Raw genomic sequence first — 24,062 nt, 5'->3', positions numbered from 1 at the left:
TATTTATTATATGCCAATCAAAGTTGTGAGAATTTCACAAAAGGCAAAATTTTGATCCAAGAACAGACTGAAAACCTGTTCTCTTTCCACTGAGAAAAATTCAAGAAGAGAGAAGGAAAGGTGATTCCCAGGAAGATCTTAGTTTTAGGATTTATCTTGGACTCCTTTCCCAGGTCATCTTTGGTCTGAGAAGGAGATTTGAACCATCCTAAAAGGTTTCTTGGTTCCTGTCTTCAGAAACCATCAAGAAGGCTGTGAGTAAAGACAAACCTTTGCTTTGCTGGCAATTTGATATTTCCTTCATTGCCAAGTAACTGGTAGGCCCACCCAGATATTTTAGGCCTATCAGGGCCAATCTGTTTGGAGGCAAGGTATAGACAAATAAGTGATGTTTTCCTTAGTGATATATTAGTCAGGTACTATTATTATTTGGGTTTTTATAGTTAAGTGGTAAGGAGAGAGCATAAATTTGGAAGGCTAGGCCATGAGGTCCAATTAGAGGCGTGGGAAAGCTTAGAAACCCTTATTTTGACAGGGACTCCTTGTATATTATCTTTTTTATACAAATAAAAAATATTTTATAGAAACCCTTGCTCTCCAAACTAGTTGTGTACACTGGTCTAGTCAGGGGAGTAACTGAGATTTAATCATCAAATACTTCAGTACGAACCTCTCAAACTCATTTAAAATATTGTCAGTCGATAACTTATTTCTTCTAAAATAAACATATTTAAAGCAGAGAGACAGCACAAAAGACCATAAACCTATGCATATCCTTTGACCAACAATACCACCCTTGGGTCTGTAGGCTTATAAGGGTTAAATGGTAGGAGTTTGACAAAAGTGAGGAGAGCAGTTTGATAAAACACTTAGTTTAATTTGAGAAGAAGTATAGATTAAACAACAGAAAGGAGGAAAGAGTGATTATTATTCTAATTCCTAATACTATCTAAAATTTCTAAAAACCCTACTCTAACAGTTTTCAAGGACAGGAGCTTTTTGCCTGACCAGACCAGGCCTATCTAACCTATACTACCTAAAATTGATTCACTAAATACCTATCTACACTAATAAATCAATAGCCACCACCCACGGTCTCCTTAAATCAGTTTTTATCTTCCAACTGTCAGTAGTAAACTGCCAGTAGCAGCCCCATGCCTCAGAGACACACCTCCTCCTCTCTCAAGATCCAAAAGCAAAAGCTCCAACTGCCAACTGATTCCTTGCTGATATATCTCCTCTTGTCTTCCTGGTAACAGAACCTTCAGCTCTGTTCCACTTAGAAATCTTTTTGCTCTTTTGCCTCTTAAAGACACAGAGGGAGAGCTTAAGGAAATTCCTTTAACATACCCCCCACCCAAGATCCTTTGGGAGACTAATCTCTACACTGGATCTTTCAAACAAAACCATCTTATACTTTATATTAGAAACTGGGAGAGGTAAAGAGAGAAAGAAAGAAAGCAAATCTTGCAACTTATGTCTCAAAAAATAAACAATTACAAATACTTAGTTACAAAATTATAAATGATTACTTACAAATAACACAATCCTGACTGTACAGAAATAAGAACCTAAAGATATTAATCCAAATTCAACTTATATTTATTATGTATAAAATATATAGAACATTATATACAAGAATATTATATAAATACAATATCTACATCCCACTTGAGTTGGGTGTTGACCAATACTCATAACACTTTGTAATACTTTATCATTTACCTATCATTAATTTATTTTAACTTTTTCTATAATCCTATAAAAGTATTTTAATAATCATTTTAAACAGAAATTCTATAATATGATATAAATTAAACATTTACCTATTGGCTATTACTCATTCTATTTATTCTATTTCAAATCAAGCCTTTTATTGAAAAAATATAAATTCAGAAGTTCAATGCCATTGATGCATTCAGTCAATCATTTCCCTTTAACATCCCAAAGAGATCAGAAATAAGGGAATAATAAAAATGACAATCCTACCCAAATTAATCTACTTATTTAGTGCCATACCCATTGAACTACCAAAAAAACTTTTTTACTGAATTAGAAAAAAACATAACAAAGTTCATTTGGAAGAACAAAAGATCAAGGATATCCAGGGAAATCATGAAAAAAAAATGCTAAGAAAGGAGGACTTGCAGTTCCCAGATCTCAAACTATACTATAAAGCAGTGATTATCAAAACAATTTGGTACTGGCTAAGAGTCAGAAAAGAGGATCAGTGGAATAGACTTGGGGTAAATGACCTCAGCAAGACAGTCTATGAAAAACCCAAAGATCCCAGTTTTGGGGACCAAAACCCACTTTTTGATAAAAACTGCTGAGAAAATTGGAAGACAGTATGGGAGAGATTAGGTTTGGATCAACATCTCACACTCTACACCAAAATAAACTCAGAATTGGTGAATGACCTGAATATAAAGAAGGATACTATAAGCAAATTAGGCGAATACAGAATAGTATATTTGTCAGATATTTGTGAAAGGAAAGACTTTAAAACCAAGCAAGACCTAGAAAAAAACACAAAATGTAAAATCAATCATTTTGATTACATCAAATTAAAAAGGCTTTGTACAAACAAAACTAATGCATCCAAAATTAAAAGGCAAGCAACAAAATGGAAAACAATCTTCATTACAAAAACCTCTGACAAAGGTCTAATTACTCAAATTCATAAAGAGCTAAACCAGTTGTACAAAAAAATCAAGCCATTCTCCAATTGAAAAATGGGCAAGGGACATGAACAGGTAGTTCTCAGCCAAAGAAATCAAAACTATTATTAATAAGCACATTAAAAAAATGTTCTAAATCTCTTATAATCAGAGAAGTGCAAATCAAAACAACTCTGAGGTATCACCTCACTCCTAGCAGATTGGCTAACATGACAGCAAGGGAAAGTAATGAATGCTGGAGGGGATGTGGCAAAGTTGGGACGTTAATTCATTACTGGTGGAGTTGTGAATTGATCCAACCATCCTGGAGTGCAATTTGGAACTATACCCAAAGGGCAATAAAAGACTGTCTGCCCTTTGATCCAGCCATAGCACTGCTGGGTTTGTACCCCAAAGAGATAATAAGGAAGACATGTACAAAAATATTCATAGTTGCGCTCTTTGTGGTGGCCAAAAATTGGAAAATGAGGAGATGCCCTTCAATTGGGGAATGGCTGAACAAATTGTGATATATGTTGGTGATGGAATACTATTGTGCTCAAAGGGATAATAAAGTGGAGGAATTCCATAGAGACTGAAACAACCTCTAGGAATTGATGCAGAGTGAGAGGAGCAGAACCAGAAAAACATTGTATACAGAGACTGAGACACTGTGGTACAGTTGAATGTAACAGACTTCTCCATTAGTGGCAATGCAATGACTCTGAACAACTCGGAGGAACCTATAAGAAAAAACACTATCCACATCCAGAGGAAACACTGTGGGAGTAAAAACACTGAAGAAAAACAACTTCTTGAATACATGGGTAGAAGGGATATGTTTGGGGATGTAGACTCTAAATAGATATCCTAGTGTAAACAACATGGAAATAGGTTCTGATGAAGGACACAAGGAATACCCAATGAAATTGCGCATTGGTTTTGGGAAGAGTGGGTGGAGGGGAGGGAGGGAAATAATGATTATTGTAACCAAGGAGTGATGTTCTAAATTGACTAAATAAGCTTATTCAAATGGGGGGAAAAAAGAAATAAGGGGAAAGAATCTACCTGTACTAATCTTTTTAGCAACTCTTTCTGTAGTGTCAAAGAATTGGAAACTAAGGGGGAATGTTTGAAAGTTAGGGAATGGATGAAAAAGTTATGGTATGTGATTGTTATGGAATACTATTTCACCATAAAAAAATGACAAACAGGATTAATTAAAAAAAAAACCTGAGAAGAATTATATAAACTGATGCAAAGTGAAGTAAGTAGAGTTAGGAGAGCAATTTCTACAGTAACAAAATTGTTATATGATGATCAACTTGTAAAGGATCAAACTATTATAAGCAAAAATAATTTCCAGGATAACTACAAGAGACTAATGAAAAAAAAATGTTATGTACAGTCTAAGAATGAATTGTTAGAGTCTGATTGTAGATGAAAATATTCCACCTTCTACTTCATTTTTTTCATTAATTTTTTAAATTTTATGATATGTGTGTTCTATCTCAAGAGCGATATGGAAATTGTATTGCATAAAAGCACTGGTATGAGCCATATCAGACTATTTACTACCTCAGAGAGGGGAAGTAGGTTTGGAAAAAATAAGAATCTTAAAATATCAGAAAAAAAAATTGTCAAAAATTGTTTCCATGTTTAATTGAAAAAATGAGCAAATTGTAAAAATGAAGCAGGGAGACAGAAAGCAAAGATGAAATGCTGGAACATATAAAATGAAGCTATAATTCATCAGCACTTCTCTATACAAACAATGAAGTCTAAAGAAAAATCACATTAAAAATAATTTTAGGTAATGTAAAATACCTGAAAGCCTACCTGCCAAGACAAACTCAGGAACAAATACAAAACACTTTTCACACAAATATAGTCAGATATAAAAATTGGAAAAAATATTACTTATGGTTGGGATAAACCAACATAATAAAAATGACAATTCTACATAAAATAATTTTCTTATGCAGTTCCATACTAATCAAACTACCTAAAATTATTTCATAGATCTTGGGAAAAAAATTTAATATCTGTAAAAAACAAAAGACAAAGAATGACTAGGGAATTGATTTAAAAACTATGAAGGAAAGTAGCTTAGTTGTACTAAAATGCAAAATATATTATATATTGGAAACAATCAAAACAATCTGGTATTATTGAAGAAATATGTAGGTAAAGCAAAGGAATAGATAAGAGACCCAACATGCAGTTGGAAATTGTAATAGTAATCTAGTGTTTATTAAACACAAAGATCCAAACTTTTGGGAAAAAAAATGCAGCATTTGACAAATATCTGCTAGGAAAACTGAGAAACAGTATGGCAGAAACTAGGCATAAATTAACAGCTTATATCTTATACCAAGGTAAAGTCATAATGGATAAATGATTTAGAAATAAAGGGTGATAACATAAATTAGAGAAGCACAAAAGAGTCTATGTGTCAGATCTATGGTTAAAGAAATAATTTATGTTCAAACAAGACATAGAGAACATTGCCAAATGTAAAATACACAACTTTGAATAGTTTAAATTAAAATTTTCGCACATACAAAATCTTAAAAGGCAATCAATAAATTAGAAAAATCAATAAAGCATGCATCTCTGACAAAGTTATTTTTTTCATATATGTAGAACATGATGTCAAATTTAGAAGAATGCAAAGAATTTCCTACTTGATTAATGATCCCAAAATATGAACAGGCAAATCTCAGATGAAGAAATTAAAATTACCATCAGACATAAAATAATGCTCTAAATAGTTATTCATTAGAGAAATGCAAATTAAAACAAATCTAAGGTACCACCATGCCCCTATCAGGCTGTCTAATATGTTCAAAAAGAAAAAATAACAAATGTTAGAGGGGATGTGGGAAAACTGGGACACTAATAAAACTGTTGGTAGGGTTGAAAGAACTCATAATCATTCTGGAGAGCAATTTGTAACCTTCTCCAAAGGACTATCAAACTGTGCAAACATTTTAACCCAACAATATACCTATTAGGTCTGTCTCAAAGAAATTAAAGATGGGGGAAAGACCTATTTGTACTAAAATATTCATAGTGGCTCTTTTTTTTGTGATCGAAAATAATTGGGAACTGAAAAAATATCCATCCATTGAGGAATGACTAAACAAGTTATGGCATATGACTGAAAAAGAATATTATTGTTCCATAAGAAATCAGAAATAAAATGAGCACCAAAAAAAAAACATAAAAAGAGTTTATGAAGTGAGGTAAAGTCAACATAATCAAGAGAACATTATATATAGCAACAATGATAGTGTGAGATAATAAACTGTGAATTAGAACTGTTATCAGCAAGGGAAAGCTCCAATACAACTCAAAGGGACTCATCATGATGGAAAAAAGACTATCCATGACATAAAAGGAACTGATGGATTCTGAATGCTGCTTGAAGCATACCATTCCCCACTTTATTTTCTCCCTGATTTTCCTCTAGTGTAAGTAATATATGTCTTGTTTCACATGTTTTCTAATGGAAAAAAAAAATCTTCCATTTGCCCAATTTTAACTTTTAAGATTATTTTATTCATTGATTTTTGTACTTCTTTTGCCAGTTGTATAATTCAGTTTTTATGATGTTTTCTTCAATACATTTTGTCCAAGCTTTCCTTTTCTCGTCAAATGTTCTCCCCTCACTTTAACTTATTTACCCATTTTTTCACTACTAAACTAATTTGATTTTGAATATCATTACCAACAAAGTCCAACAGCCAGAGGTAGAGAAATTCCATCTCTAGACAATATAAAACATTTGGGAATCTACTTGCCAAGACAAATACAGGAATTATATGGCATCATTACAAAGCACTTTTCAGGAAAATAAAGTGTATAAAATAATATTTAGTTATTGAATGTTAATTTTAAAACCCACAAAAATTAGCTCTAAACAAGTGGAAAAATATAAATTACTCATTTAGGTAGACCAAGCTAATATAATAAAAACGACAATTATACCTAAATTAATTTACTTATTCAGTGCCATACCAATCAAACTACAAAAGGAAAAGCCTATTGTATAGAACTAGAAAAAATAAAAACAAATTCATTTGGAAGAACAAAAGGTCCAAAATATCATGGCATGGCACCAGATCTCCAACTGTACTATAAAGCAGTAATCATCAAAACAATCTGGTACTAGCTAAGGAATAGGATGGTGGACCAATAAAATAGATTAGATTCTCAATAAAGAGAAATAAATTAGTTTAGCAGCCTATTATTTGATTAACCCAAAGAACCCAGCTTTTGGGATAAGAACTCACTATATGATTAAAAAATTACTTCTGGGAAAACTGAAAACCAGTATAGCAGAAACTAGGTATAGACCAGTTTCTCATAAAATAGGTATATGATTTAAACAAAAAAGGTGATATAAGTAAGTTAGGGGAAATTGTCAGATTTACAGAAAAAGGAAAGGGGGAAAAAAGAAAATCATGAGTTAGATTTTTCCAATAGTTCTTATTGGGCTTTTTTTTTCCAATTCAAATTTTTCTTTAAGGCTTTAATTAGAGGTATTTTGACACTATTTTCTTCTTAGTTTATGTCTTCATTTTTCCATTTCAACATAGTAGATTTTTATGATCAGGTTCTTTGTTATTGTTATTTGCTCATTTTTCTAGCCTATTTCTTTATTTTTAACTTTACATTAAATTTGGGCTTTGTTCTTGGCTTGGAGCTAGGGGAGAGCTGTGGCAATGCACAAAGCTACAGGTTTTTTGTGCACTCATATTTTTGGAATTTGTTCTGGGGTCTTGGAAGTTGTAGTCTTGTAAGATTTATAGTCATAAAGTGCATGGTAAGGTTATAATAGTGACTATAATCAGTGGGATAATACATCTATTGAAACAGGAATGTAAAAGAATTGTCTTGGCAAGTGATGACCCATTAGATATTCTGAAACATCAATGTTGTGGTACACCCAGTAAACATAGTTTTACAGTTTTCTCCATTCATACCAGCAGTATGTAAATTACTATGTTCACTTCAGATTGATTGTGACTTGTTCAGGGTCATAGAAATACTGAGTGTCAGTTTGGATTTGGATTCAAGTATGCAAGTTCTCAATCCAATATTCTTTCCACAATACCTATTGGCACTTTTAGGCTCATCATTTGTCAAATGAAGGAATTGAACTAGATAACCCCTAACTCACCTTCCAGTTCAGAAGTTTAGGTCCCAATGATTTCTGAGTATTTCACTTTAAGTCCTCAACTCCCTGTTTCATTATTTTTTGGGATGCAATATACAGTATTAACTACTTTCCTTTAATATAAGGCATTGATAGATGCCTACTTTGGGCAAAATTATATGGCTGTATTTAAGCTTAATGAGGACTATTTCCCAAACTGAAACCTTATTGGTAATCTACATGAGTCACTATGACAAGTTTCCTCTGGTGTGTGATTCACAATTTAGTTTGGCTGCAATCTTTTAGAAATAAAAACAATTTCCTTGGGTTCTAATTCTTCTTACATATTTTAATTGCTTCCAGCTGTAGTGACTTGGATTCTAGGCTAACCTGCCTACAGGGACACATAAGACGCTAAACTAATAACAGCTCAATGACATGTGTTTTGTGATTGGCATCCTCTCAATACTATTGCTCTTCATTTGGTGAGAGAATCAGAAATAGAATATAAAAGTTGAAGCATTTTTCATGCTTGATCAAGGACATTTCTTTACAATACATGAATTCCAATTATTTTTCAGTGTATCTACAAATGAATATAATCACTACCTTCTACTGCAGATGCCCATTAATGTCAGAAAGATCAATAATCATAATGTCTCTCTTACCTTTGTTCTCTGTCATTCCAAGTAGGAAAGAGGTGATTCATTTAGGTAATGTATTTTTCATATATGGTCTAATACAATCCATTCCAATTAGCATCTAATAAGCAGTTCTCTACATATTGCTAGACACTATGCTAGACATAGAAAAAATTAAATCTAATCTTCATCCTCAAAAAGCTTATATTCTAAGGCAGAAGAAAGGATAAAGTTCTAGTAAGTAAAAGGATAATTAGACTCGCTAATATGATCTTAAGAAAAGGAAAATGATAAATGTTGGAGGGGATATATAATAATTGGGACATTAATAAACTGCTGGTGCACTTATGAACTGACACAACCATTTTGGAGAGTAATTTGGAACCATGTCCAAAGGGCCATAAAATTGTGCATGTCCTTTAATCCAGCAATACAACTAGTACTACAATACAACTAGTAGCAATACAAACTAGTAGGTTTGTATCTCAAAGAAATCAAAGATAGGGGAAAAGAAAATACTTGTACTAAAATATTCATAGCAGATTTTTTTGGTGGTGGCAAAGAACTAGAAATTGAAAGGATGTCTTTCAATTAGGAATGAAAAGAAAGACTATCCATTACTATAGTTGGAACTGATAGTCTGATTATGCTTCCTGATGGTTTTAAATATATACTGTTTATTATTTTTAGGAAAGGACCTTCTATTCCTATGCTTTCTAGTATTTTTGATAGGAATGAGTGCTGTATTTTATCAAAGGCTTTTTCTGCATCTATTGAGATAATCATGTGATTTTTATTGGTTTGCTTGTTAATATGATCAGTTATATGGATGGTTTTCCTAATATTGAACCATCCTTGCATTATTGGTATATATCCCACCTGATCAAAATGAATAACCCTCATGATCGCTTGCTGGAGTCTTTTTACTAGTATTCTATTTAAGATTTTTGCATCTATGTTCATTAAGGAGACTGGTCTATAGTTATCTTTCTATGTTTTTGATCTGACTGGCTTTGAAATCAGTACCATATTTGTGTTATAAAAGGAATTTGTTAGAACTCCTTTGCTTATTTTGTCAAACAGTTGGTATAATATTGGGATTAGTTGTTCTTTAAATGTTTTATGGAATTCACTTGTGAATCCATCTGGCCCTGGGGATATTTTCTTAGGGAGTTCTTTGATGGATTGTTCAATTTATTTTCCTGATATGAGTTTATTTAAGTATTCTATTTCTTCTTCTGTTAATCTAGGCAATTTATATTTTTGTAAATAGTCATCCATGTACCAACATTGCAATATTTATTGCCATGTAATTGGGCAAAATAGTTTTTAATGATTGCCTTAATTTCCTTTTCTTTAAGAGTGAGGTCTCCCTTTTCATCTTGGATACTGTTAATTTGATTTTCTTCTTTCTTTTTTTATTAGATTGACCAGTACTTTGTCTATTTTATTTGTTTTTTTTAAGTACCAGCTTCTAGTTTAATTTATTAATTCAATATTTCTTTGACTTTTGATTTTATTAATTTCTCCTTTAATTTTTAGGATTTTTAATTTAGTTTTTATTTGGAGATTTAAAATTTGTTCTCTTTCTAGATTTTTTTTTATTTGCATGCCCAATTCATTGACCTCTGCCTTCCCTAATTTGTTAATATATGAACTCAAGGATATAAGTTTCCCCTGAGTACTACTTTGGCTGCATCCCATAGATTTGATAGGATGTTTCCTCATTGTCATTCTCTTCAATGAAATTATTAATTGTTTCTATGATTTGATCTTTAATTAACCCATTTTAGAGAATCATATTTTTACAAAGCATTTTGGGGAAGTAGAGCAAAGGCTTGTGGGGAGTGTAATCCTGTATTCGAGTCTATTTTTTACATACCCCCATTTGATCTTTTGCAAAAAAATTAATTTTTTTCCAAAGGATCATGAAAACATAGTCAATTTAAAGATTACAATAATTTGATGATAAGAGAAAAAAACAAACAAACCCAATAATTGCTGAATGCATTGACAAAAAGCCAGTTAGGGGGCAGTCCCCTTTGGCATGAAAGTACAGATACAAATAAATGTTCAATCAACCACACCCAAAGTTCAATTTTGTGCAACTTGTGGTCTGGAGGCTTCTTCATTGTGGCTTCTCCAACAGTTCAGTTCTGGATTCAGAGAGGTAGCATCTTCTTTACCTAAAATTCTTATCAAAAGGAATTTATACTTTGCAATTTAAATAATGATATTTTTCTTTACATTCCCCCTGTTAAGAGGGTGATTTAAAAAAAAAAAAGGATCACTTAGGGATGCACGGCTGAGATATGAGGTATATGAATCAATTGGCAAGAGATATTAAAAAGACATCAGAAAAATCAAAAAGAAAAGAAAAATTTCTGGATGAAAATATAGACTATCAAAGTCTTATGTGTAAAAATTCCAAGTAAAAGAAAAATAAATCTATAACAGGTCCTTGAATCAGGGCCCAATTAAAATTATCTAAGCAATGATGTATTTACCCAGTCAGTAGCCAGGACTACAGAAAGTTACCACACTATGAGAGGCAGAAAAGGGGACCAGAGTATATAAGCCAAGGTTCCGGGAGCCAAGTTTTGAGGTACTTGGTAGAATGTGGAACAAGGAAGACCTGCTTTTAACACATGTTAAACAGCCGCAACCTCGAACCCCAAACATGTTCAAGTCCTCTTTGTCTAGGTTCAAAGTGACATCAATTTCACCAGGATTGGTTGGTCTCTTTGACCTTATGCTTTATTGGCACTATGCAGTGGCTCTTTTGTGTATATCTTGTCCTGGAATCAGACAGAATAATTAAGCAAAGTCCCATAATTTATTTAAATAATTAGTGGCATCATTTTATAGTCACAAGCTTTTTAGGGCATGCTCTGACAAATGTATTTCAAACTTGTAGTACTGAAAAACCAAAACCTTAATGCTGGTGACGTGCTTTAAATATAAAAAGAAGAGAAAAATAAAAAAAACTGAAAAAGTATATTGCACATGCAAGAAAAATATAATAATAAAAGAGCTTTAAAAATTCAAAAATATAGTTTATAATCATTGACACTCTGTGTCAGCTAAGAAAATATAAAATTCAAGGCTTTCTCACAAAAAATGAGATCCATTTCCTCTTAATATCTGGCCATGATCACTGTGAGTAGAAGGCAAATGAATTGAACAAGGTTAACAATTTTTCATTTTTTAAAAATACAGTAGTACAAATATGTAGTTATCAAAATCCCCAAAATTCTCAATAGCCCAATTAATTACAATAGCAAACAAACACACTTTCATATTTCACATACGTTGCTGTATGACATTTTTAAAACCTATGAATTGATGGACATTTGTCACAATTTTTACAAACATAGCAATCTTTCAAACTTGGTATTTAAACATATTTTTTTAAACAAAGTAAAACTCATCTTGGGTTAAGAACATAATCAAGAAATCTAGATATCATTCTGGTGCAAGTAAAGTAGTGAGCTGAAGAGCATAAATAAAGGGGTGCTCCTTTTTGGAGGCTTTTAGGGATACAAATGCCCTGAGATTAACTGCCCAACTTCCATTCACATATTTAGAAATGAAGGAAGGTTGGGGGTTATAAAATGTATTTCACTTCAGCTACTATTGACCTTACCTCGTGGTAGGGGCAGGCAAAAATAACCAGATTGTTAAAAAATATTCCAAAAATCATATTTAAAAAATCCTTAAAATCATTGAGATATTTAGCACATTAAATTTTTCCAAGGTTGTTAATACAATTATAACCAGTTCTGATGTCCATCTATCCTCGGCAAAATAGAAAAAAAGTTGTTTTTTCATATATGGGCTTATTCACAATAATATTTGTTCAACACAGTTATAGGGGAAAAACAACAGAATTTCAAAACTCAGTACATTCAAAATAAATTCAATCAACCTTCAGTTCAAGCAGAATAATATTGAATCCAGTAATATATGAACTTAAAATCACAAAGTTAAACCATAACAAAAAATGCAATTGAATACAGAGATTTTTATAAACCATTGGAGTCTGAAATGCCTTAGAATATAGCCTTTAGTCTTTAAAGTTCCTTAGGTTCTTATCCATTTAAATGTCTATTGTCAGAAGGCAGAGTGGTAAGAGCTAGGCAATGGGGTCTAAGGGGTCTGCTCAGGGCCCCATAGCTGGGAAGTATCTGAGGCCAGATTTTAACCCAGGACCGAATGTCTTTAGGCCTGGCCATCAGTTCTCTGGGCCACCCAGCTGCCCCTTCAAAGTTAAAGTTGAATCTTTGGGCTGAATCTTTCTTCTGGCACACAGGTGAAATCAATGAAATTACCTGAACAGTCAAAAGGTATCCTTTTAAACAGCCCATTGCTATTAAGTTTCTGTTTGAAAAATCTGTTTCTTCTCCTCTCTCTATTCTCTCTCCCCTGCTCTGATACCTCCTCCTGCCCCAGTCCACGTGGAGCCCAGGCCACCCACGTGGAGTCAATACCCCTGTCCACTTGGAGGCTTAGCCTAAGGGAAAATTGCCAGTTCTCCTTTCCCTCTCCTCTCTCCCCTCTGCCCACGTGGCCAATACTGTTACCAGCTGGTCACAATGAATCCTGAGTGATCTGCTCCAAGGATCTGGGTGATGACCTGTCTGGGTTGGAGGCCAGATCGGTGAGAGACAGACCACTGAGGTGAGCAGGGCAGGGGACAGAGCCTTAGCACAGACAAACAGGACTGGGAGCTCGGGCACAAGGTGAGAGGCCAGGAGCAGAAGCAGGAGAAGCAGGCAGGCAGAATTTAGCAGCCAGGGCCAGGTGGGCGGCAACCGCAACAGGTCTGGATTGGGGGCTGAACACACGCAGGCAAAAGGGGCTGAGCTATCTAATGGTGAGAACTGAACGAGCAGCAGCTTTGCAAGGGTAGGAAAAAAAAAAAACCTTGGCCAGAGAGATGTGGCTCAAAAAAAAATTCTAGGTACTAGCAATTAAAGATTAACTAAAGATTAGAAAAGAAATCAGAAGATTGAGAGTTTTTTTTTTTCCCTATGAGGTTCAGGGGGAATTGTAAAACTTAAAATTTCACAGACTTATGAATGTTAAAAATTTTACTCCACATTGAGGAATCCTTCAATTCCCTACTTGAAATAATTCCCTACCAGATAGTGAGAACTCTACTTGAATGTGAAAACTCCTTGCTATGGGAGGATCTCTACCTCATCCCTACTTGGGACTGCTTTAGGGGAGAAAACTCCTTGCTATGGGAGGACCTCTATTCCACCTGTACTTAAGAATGCTTTAGAGCAGAAAACTCCTTGCTAAACAATGAAAGTACTTGAAAACCATACTTATCAAGGAAAGGAGTTCTTTGAGCCATGCCTATTTTTGGAATTGGTACAATGGGATGCTAAGTGCCTATCTACTTAGACCTAAAAGATGAAAACTTACTCAGAGGTTTTCTCTTAATGAAATTAGTCGACACAGCAGCATTTTTTCCTGTTCAGATTTGCTGAGGAGATTTGTCGACTTAGCAGGAATTTAGATGGGCAGTCCTTTGGAAAGTGTCTACAGTGATTGGTAGATATAGGGACTTAGGGGAGGTGACATGGGAGAATAACTCCTATATAAGAAAAAGCAGAATATCTTGAGGAGATATCCTTTTGGAGAAATCCTTTTGGAGGATCTCTGATGAGGATTGCTTGGGAAGAATCTCTTGAGAGAGGCTCTGGAGAGAGGCCCTTTGGAACAGTCTCTGGCTGGAAGGCTCTCTGGTGAAGTCAGCTGAGATGGAGCTGGCCTGGTGTCACTAGAATCCTTGCTTAGGCAGACCTTGTGGTGAGTGTTAAAAGACTGACTGACTGATCTCTCTCTCTCTTAAGACTCAGGTCTAGGCCATGTTGGTTTAAGGCCCTTCATACTTATTTCCTTTTTCTCTCTTTCTCTCTTTTCTTTAATTCCACATTTGTATTAATTAACATCTCTATAAAACCCAGTTGACTTGGGTATTTGAATAATTGGGAATATTTCCCTGGCGACCACCTTATATTTGATTTAAAAACCAAGACACTGTAGTGAAACATATTTTCTGTGGTCAAATTTACTCACCTTCTCTTATATCTATCACAATTTATATCTTCCACCATTTTAACTCACTACAGTTTATGGGCTTCACTATTTTAAATCTCACACCTTACTAATGATTTTATTGCATTATTATCTGAAAAGGCTATATTTATTATTTCTGATCTTTTGTACTTGTTTGCCATGTTTTTATTTCCTACTACATGGTTAATCTTTGTGAATATGCCATGTGTTTCTGAAAAGAAGGCATATTCCTTTTTTGTCCTCATTTATTTTTCTCCACACATCTATTAACTCTAATTTTTCTAAGATTTCATTCACCTCTCTTAACTCTTTCTTATTTATTTCTTGGTTTGATTTATCCGGATCTGATAGAGGAAAGTTCAGGTCTCCCACTAGTATAGTTTTACTCTATTTCCTCCTTAAGCTCCACTAGTTTCTCCTTTAGAAATTTGGATGCTATACCATTTGATGCATACATGTTTAGTACTGATATTTCCTCATTGTCTATACTGCCTTTAATCAGGATGTAATTACCTTCCCTATCTCTTTTAATCAGATCTATTTTTACTTTGGCTTTTTAAGATATCATGATTTTGACTCCTGCCTTCTTTTTGTCAGTTGAAACCCAATAGATTTTGCTCCAGCCTTTTACAATAAAGGTAATTTGAAAGAATTATATAAACATAAAATACAATATTAAGTAATTTGGAATAATGATAAATATCATTAAATTGAAAACTTTTTTTGAATCATTTATCATATAAAATATGACACATAATATACAAGGGTATATGATCTTAGCAATCTAGTGTTTGATCAATCCAAAGACTCCAGCTTTTGGGCAATGAACTCCCTCTTTAATAAAAACTTCTAGCAAAATTAGGAAACAATATGGCTGGAACTAGGGGTAAACCAATATCTCACACCCTATACCAGTGATCATGAACCTTTTAGAGACAGAGACAGAGTGCCAGACCTCACCCCCCTAGACCAAATACTATAATGGACATCACCAGAGACTGAGTGCCTTTCTCTGCCCCCAACTTACCTCAGATAGGAGAGGGAGGAAGCACCTCCATTGGAATGCTGAGCTGAGGATTGGATGAGAGGCAAGTGTGCAGAGGGGGAAGGGATTAGACTGAGTACTCTGCTCCCTTGTAGCTCTGCTGCCTATGAGTCACCCACCTTACCCCCTGTGCATTCCCATTGGGCTGCTGGGCAGAGGGGCAGGTGAGGTGAAAAAATATTGTCAGGCATAGTGGAGAGGGTGAAGGGGAGAAAATCTAACTGAGTCCTTTTGCCTTTCTAGTACCAAACTACTCAGGGGGTGGTTAGGGCAGGAGAATAGCCATGGGCCCACAGAGAGTGCTTTGAGTGCCACCTTTGGCACCTGTGCCATAGGTTCCCTATCACTGCCCTATACCAAGATACAGTCAAATGACTATATGATTTAGAGATAAGGAATATTATAGGTAAATTGGTGAAACAGAATAGTTTACCTGCCAGATCTATGGAAAAGGGAAGAATTTATGACCAAATAAGAGGTAGAGAGCATTATAAGATATAAAATGAATAATTCTGATTATATTAAATTAAAAAGCTTTTGTATAAACAAAACTAATGTAACCAAGATTAGAAGGAAACCACAAAATGAGATCTAATTTCTCATGTTTTTAGAGATGTAAATCAAATTTGTTAGAATACAAATCATTCCTCAATTGTCAAATGTTCAAAGGATATGAACAATTTTCAGTTGAAGAAATCAAAGCTGTAAATAATCATATGAAAAAATGTTCTAAATTATTCTTGATTAGAGAAATATAAATTAAAAACGGCTGAGGTATCTATCATGCTGCACATCTCTTAGATTGGCCAATATGACAGTAAAGGAAAGTTATAAATGTTGAAGTGGATGTGGCAAAATTGGAACATTGATATATTATTGAACTGATCCTACCATTCTGGTGGCCAATCTAGAATTATGTCCAAAGGGATATAAAACTGTGCCCTTTGATCCTGTAATACCACTATTGGGTCTATGTCCTAAAGAGATAATTAAAAGGGAGTGTTATGAATAAAAATTCATCTGAAATTTTATTCCTAGATTTATATGCATTTATTAGAAAGAAGAAAAATAGGATTCTCAGCTTTTCTAACTTCTAGCAAACTTCAATCCTCCATTGCAGCCATCTGAGACCACTGCTTGTCAGATATTACCAGATAAAATAAGAGTGAAGAGAAAAATGGCAACCCAGAGTAGGTACAGAAGCAAAGAGATGGACTCTGATTCCTATGCTGGCTTTTCAAACCCTCTCACTCCTCCTGCCTTTCTTTGGCCAATAGCTTTCAAACTCCATGCAGTCAGTCCTTCCCTTTCAATGTTATACCAGGCCTTTAAGACTCATATTAGTCAGTCAGTCAGACACGACGTGACTTTGTGACTCCTGTGCCTCACCACTGGGTTACCTCGGGATGGAGGTATTTTACTTCACACAGGGCAAAGGACTTACTAGTACAAATCAAATTTATAGCATCTTTTTTTGTGGTGGCAAATAATTGGAATTTGAGGGGATGTCCATCATTTGGGAATGGCTGAACAAATTGTGGTATAAGTTGGTAATGGAATCCTATTGTGCTATCAGAAATGATGAGCAGGAAGATTTAAGAAAAAAAAACTGGAAATATCTACATGAGCTGATGCAGAGCAAAATGATCAGAAAAGGAGAACATTTTATATAGTAATAGCAATATTATGATGATCAACTGTGAAAACTCGGCAGCTTCCAGGAAAGTAATGATTTGGGATAATTTTGAAGGCCTTATGACAGAGAATGCTACCCACCTCCAGAAAAAGAACTGTTGAGTATGATGGATGTAAATCAAAATATATTATCTTTCACACCAATGTATTTATGATTTTATTTGGGAAGTTTGGTTTTGTATGAGTGTGCTCTTATAACAATGACCAATATGGAAGTGTGTTTCACATGATAATACCTATATGGCCCAGATAAAATTGCTTACCATCTCTGAGTGGGGGAGGGAACAAGAGGGTTTATATCTCATAATTTTGGAAAATGTATGTTGAAAATTATTATTACGTGTAATTGGAAAGTAAAATATCTTTTAATTAAAAAAATTAAAATAAAAACATAAAAACTACCAAAGGCCAAGAACCATGACTTTTCAAGGTTTTGTACAGTTTTTTCACAGTGGGCTTTAAGGAAATGTTGAATAATAATAACAAGAATAATAATACTATCCAGCAATAATTAATAAACCTCATTATCTAAATGTGATCTAAGTTGTGTTCCCCCACTGAAATATTAAATAAAAATACCATAATTTTAATATCCTTTTCTCACTATATTTTAGGTGAAGTCAATTTATTTCATTTATTGTAGCTAAGATAACTGCTAAACATTTCTCATAGGCATTCCCCATTCTCATTATGATGAATCATTGCTTCAGAATAACTATGATTTTTACCTTTCTAGATGACATTCCAAGAAAGGGACCAACAATTCTCAGTACCTAAGGTATTCAGGGCTAAAGTATATATGTCCCCTGGCTTACAGAGGTTCAATCCAGATGGTGCTCCTGTCCAGGGCACATTCCCAGCTCCCAGATAAGACAATAAAAGAACACATTTTGTTTTTAACAAAAGTCAACTGAAGGAAGGCTGCCACTTCAGTTCTCTATCCAGAACTAGACCATCAAAAACTTTTATTTATGTAAACCTTTAAGCTATCCTTCTCCCTCTTTACAACTATAAAGGTTTTTAATTTCTATCTCTTATCACCCTAGAAACATACACAAAGTCTTTCTATTTGTTTGCCAGGCATTGAAGTTAACATATAACCTAATATATTATTTATCATTTATTCAACAAATATTTTTAAGCACTTACTATGTATCAAGGGCTATGTGAAACACCAAAGATATAAAGAAAGACTATGGTCAGTTCTCTATTTTCAAGGAGTTCATATTATAAAAGAGGAAGTGATATGCAAATGATCTTATAAATTCTACAAACATACACATACACACATATTAATATACATGAATTTATAGTACTTCTTAGAGAGAAGGAAGTACTTTAGAAACTATTTGTTTCTACTCTGGCATAAAGTTCTTGTTGCTTCCACCCTAATTATACTTCTGGTGGTCAGTTACTCCTCTCTCCTTTCCTTTGGAAATGTTCAAAAAGGATAAGTAGATTGCCACCTCGAATTTTGATCAAATGGCCAGATGCCTTCCCTTCTAGACAGTCCAAATTATTTGCAATATTAATGTGAAAAAATACTCTTGCACAAAAAGCACTTTAAATAATAATAATAATATAATACATGCATATAACTTTGATGTTTACAAAGATTATGGGGGCAGCTAGGTTAGATTGGATAGATTGCTTGGCCTGGAGTCAGGAAGACTTGTCTTTCTTAGTATTTAGTTTCAGACATTAACTAGTTGTACAACCCTGGGCAAGTCATTTAACTCTGACTTAGTTTGCTCATCTATAAAATAAGCTGGAAGCTGGAAAAAGGCAATTTCAAACTACTCCAATGTCTTTGCCAAAAACAAAACAAACAAAAAATAGGGTGATAAAGTGTCAAAAACAAAGGAACAATGACTAAACAAATGAACAACCTATATTGGTTCTTAAAATAGCCCTCTGATATCCTGGGAGTTGTGTTTAGATCAGCTAAGAAACTAAGAAATAAAACAAAATTAATCTAGGAGAGATGTTCTGTTAGAATGTTTTCCATGAAACTAGCCATGAGTATGGGCTACTTCAAGTGAAACATGCTCTTTGGCCCATTGTTTTCTTTTTCTAATTCAAATTTATTTTTATTTTAGTTCTAATTTCTCTTCCTTACCCCTTCCCTTCCCTTCCCTTGCACTGAGAAAGCAAGAAAGGCAAAACTTATTTCAAACACATATTGTCAGGCAAACAAATTCTTGAATTAGCCATCTCAAACAAATTAGTCTTTAAGTTGCACTCACAACCTCTCAATCTGGAGGTAAATAGTGATTTTCATTATGAATTGTGGAACTGTTTTACACAATTCCTCTGTAATTGTTTCTGTTCATTGTGTTGAGCAAAGTATCTAAATATTTCAAAGTTGTTAACTCAACCACAATAGTGTTATTTTATAAAATATTTTTTTCTGGTTCTACTCAATTTACTTTTTTTTATCAGTTCATATAGGTCTTCCCAGTTTTTTCTAAAATCATCTCTTTTATGATGTCTTATATTATAATAGTATTCCATGACATCACATTCATACCATACCTTGTTTAGTCATTCCCCAATTAACTGGCATCTTCTCAGTTTCTATTTCTTTGACATGAAAAGATATACCATAAATAATTTCATATATATTACTCATTTTAGCTATCTTTGATCTATTTGAGGTTTAGGCAATAATAATATTGCTAAGTGAAATAGTATGTGCAGTTTAATAGTTTTGGGGGCATAGTTCCAAATGGATTTCCAGAATGCCTGCACCAGCCCACCAATTAATTAGCTCACTTACTAATTAATCCACCAAACATGAGTTAATGTACCTATTTTCCTACTTACTTGTTTTCTTCTAGTACTTCATTTTCCATTTTCTCAACTTTTTCAATTTGAAAGGTTTGAAGTGTAACTTCACAGTGATTTTAATTTTCATTATCTAATTATTAGTGATTTAGAGCATTTTTATCTGGCTATTGATTGCTTGGATGTCTTACTCTAAAATTGTCTACATCCCGCTGTTAATAGACATATATTTCCAGAAGTTTATGTTAATTGATCTTCCTGAAAGGATGTAGAAAGTGTCAAGCAGGGTCAAAAATTATTAGAAGATGAGACAAGAAAAGAATCAATTCTATGTATTTTAAGTACAAAAAGAGTTAAACTCTAGTCTCACTCCCTTGAGATTGCCCCACTGTTGAGATGTAATCAGGGCCAACTCCTCCTTGAACTTCTTGATTGGAAAGAGATGAGCTTTCTATCCCCTTCCAGCATCAGACTGGCTAGCCAGTTGACTATATGAATATTGTGGAAAGGAAAGGTTTGTCTAGAAAGTCTAGGTTTGTCTAACAATGAATCACAAGTTCCTAGGTGTTGCTTCTACTGCATGTGTATATTTGTTTGTTTCCACTGATCACAAGTATCTGAAAAGCAATACTGAAATGAATTTTCCCCAAAAAAACCTTGGCAAGAATTCCAACCCACCCCCTTCCCACATTTTTTTCCTCATGGAAATATGCTTACTAACTAAAAACAGCAAAATATATGTTCTATTCATTTCCATATCTGTGTGGCTCATTAGTCTCAATGTTGTCAACTAAGATATGAATGCACTATTTTACTTTATAGCTTTTTGAGTTACTATAGATATTTCTGAATCTCAGTTACAATGGATAGAACATGAATCAGAGGCTTTTTGAAGCCTAGGTTGGCCCAAGGCCAGAACTTTTGGATGAGTCTTCATGAATCTTATTTTAGCCCCATTTCTGGGACTATATGAAGAGACCACGTGTTTTCCCAAAAATGCAAGGGAGCAGAAACTCTTTTCTTCCACTGTGAATAAATAACTTAGAATTTGCCTTCTAATTCATTTGTTCTGCTTACTTAAAGACAGTTTGAAATATATTTTTAAAAATCCCTGAAAGACTGTGGTTGGTTTAATTTTCTGCTGTCTTCAAAGAATTGCAATGAAAATTATCATTTCCTTCCTACAACTGGGAATTAAAATTAAGAATGTAAGATAACTAGGACATACCAGGAAAATCAAAGATAAAATATTTCCCTAGAGAAACAAAAGGGCAGAAACAACAACAACAACAAAAACCTTTTTTTCCCATAAAGATAACATGGCTAGCATCACAATCTTTCCCCCCATTTTTCCCCTGTTTTTTTAAAATCAAATAAAATAGAAATATCTCAATCTTTTGAAGTTATCAAAAGAATTTAGGGCAAATACTAAAAATTATTATAAACATTAAACTGTTTTTAAAGTGCAAATATAAATTATTTCTCTGGTTTCCCTGGCTTGCCCTAGAATGCATATTTGACCTACCTTTTCTGTCTACTAGTGTATTCTGGGCAGAGACCTAGCATATGATAAATTGTGAACTGTGAGTAATTTACTATTTGTAGGACTAACTGAGCAAAGACAAAGGACGTTAAAAAAAGCAATCAGCTGCTTGAGGGATGTTTTGTGGTTCCATCTTTGAAATATTAATTAATGCTTCAGAGAACTTCACTGTACAAACTCCTACACACGTCCAGCAACAAAGTGGCTATGGAGTCTCCAGACTCACTGCCTTTTGGCATCATATCATTTCATTTCAGCTGTGGGGATGTGACCTCTGTGAAGTGCAAAGGTTAATCACCATTATTTAACATTTTAACATGAATAACTCCTCAAGCCCAAACAACAGCTTAAAGAAAGTCCATTCTGTCAAAACTACACCAAAAAACAAAGGATTATGGATCTCAGTATCCTTTTGGAGCTATGGAGTAGCTGGTTAGGAGTAGTACAGCCAATCATATAGCATAGTCATATAAAAAAACAAAATAATCTTTTCATACCTCAAACTCAACATATCAAAAGTTGAGCTCATTGTCCTTCTTCCTGTACCCAATGTTAGTATATTTGTCTATATGGTATCATCACTCACTCAATTTCTCACAATCATAATCATGAGACTATCTTCGTATCTCTATACTTAGTCACCTATCATACCCAATGAATCATCAATTGCCATTGCTTCCACTTCTATAACATGATTTACATTTGTTCTCTCTCTTTTGTGTGAAGTGAAATATTTAGGGGACTTCTATTCCAGCTATGATCTTGAATAGCCCAGTAGTGGGACATAGGTGTCAGAGTCATGTATCTGAAACCCTAACACTATGACCTGGCACAGCCAACATCAGCATGAGGGTCCCAAGTGCCAGTGTGCCAGAGCCAATGTCTCCAGGAAAAGGAGAAGGGCTTTTGCCTTTCTCTCTTGGCTTCTGTATACAGCTCTTTAGTTTTTCTCTCTGTTCCTCAACTCATCAGGTCATCTTTTGGCAAAGTGCCTGCTTTAAAAAAATATATTTGTACCCTAGGGACTTCATTTCCCAGCATGCTTTACACTTCCCAGGGTCTCCTTGTCTTGTGTCCCTGTGTTGTGCCCTGGCGTGGGTTTGCTTTTGCGGAGCTTTTGGGCTTTAGCTTGAGGGTGGCAGGTGTGGGTCTCTGGCTCTTTTCTCTGCTCACTCAGCTGAAGGAACCCCTTTCTCTCTCACTTTGCTGTTATTAAATCCTATAAATTTAAATTCTTGGAGTATTCATTCACTTTTAGTCTTACATGCCTCAGCCATCCAGGTAAAATGGGGGAATGGGTCTTTCCCTAAAGTTAGGAACATACCTGAGACCTCTCTCTCTCTTGCTCCACCTCTGTCAATTTCTCTCTTTACTAATAAGTGCTTATAAATCTGATAATAAACATGCAGATTAATTTTTATTTTTGACAATTATAATACTTTCCATGATCAGTAGCCTAGTACAACCCACATTATCAGCAGTCTGAACTGTTAAAATAGGCTCTGGATAGGTGTCTTTTTCTTTATTCTCTCACTTTTTCAATGGACACTTCATGTCTCTGTCATAATAATCTTTATGCATATGTAGTAAATCTCTTTGTAGATCTGTAAAGTTTCTATTTAAAACCCTAGAGACATTGTCATTTTAGGCTTGGCATAAACAATATATTCCATGTTACAAGGACATAAGAAGAAATTCTCCACTGGGAAAAAGTTCATGTGGGTGAGAAGTGACATCAGATTTGAAACTAACACCAAAAAGAACACAAAGAAAGCATGTCTTCTGTGAATGGTTTACTTTTTTAAATTGTGTCCCAACCAGTCAGCTTTGGGTTAGGGAACCTATGTTTTGAGGAGGATGCTGTGGAGAAATACTTTGTTGATGTTCACAAAAGTATCTTCAGCTATCCCCTCAGAAAGAAAGCCAGGAATGACTTCCCTTCAACAGATCAATATGTAAGTTCCTTGGAGACTAAATAATTATATAAAAAAGAATTTATTTCTAATTAATGATATTAATATAAGGATTAGTAACAAAGAAAGCATTAACATTAAAGGGGAACTAACTTTTCACCCACCTTCTACATTCATGTCACAGCAAATTCTTCTTTGTCTTCTAGCTACTCTGAGCCTTCCTGGCATTTACTAAAAAACCCCAAAACACTATCTGACTATAATATAACTATAATCCTTATATAAATTAACTTAATATTATTAAAGATGTCTCCAAGTAAAACCTAGTCAGGCAGCCCAATATGTCAGTGACTGACTCACCACAATGTAACCCTCAGATGGCCCAGAGCCCAGGCAAACAGCCTTTGATCTTTCTTCTCTCAAAACTGTTCTCTACCAAAGCAGATCTTTCATCTTCTTTCTCCAAGAAAAACTCTCATGGTAAAGAGGGTATGAAAGCCTCTTCAGTTGATTTAGAGCTCTCT

The sequence above is a fragment of the Monodelphis domestica genome, chromosome 4, assembly GCF_027887165.1.
Source record: "Monodelphis domestica isolate mMonDom1 chromosome 4, mMonDom1.pri, whole genome shotgun sequence".
Classification (NCBI taxonomy): Eukaryota; Metazoa; Chordata; class Mammalia; order Didelphimorphia; family Didelphidae; genus Monodelphis; species Monodelphis domestica.
Note: the sequence above shows the minus strand (reverse complement) of the source record.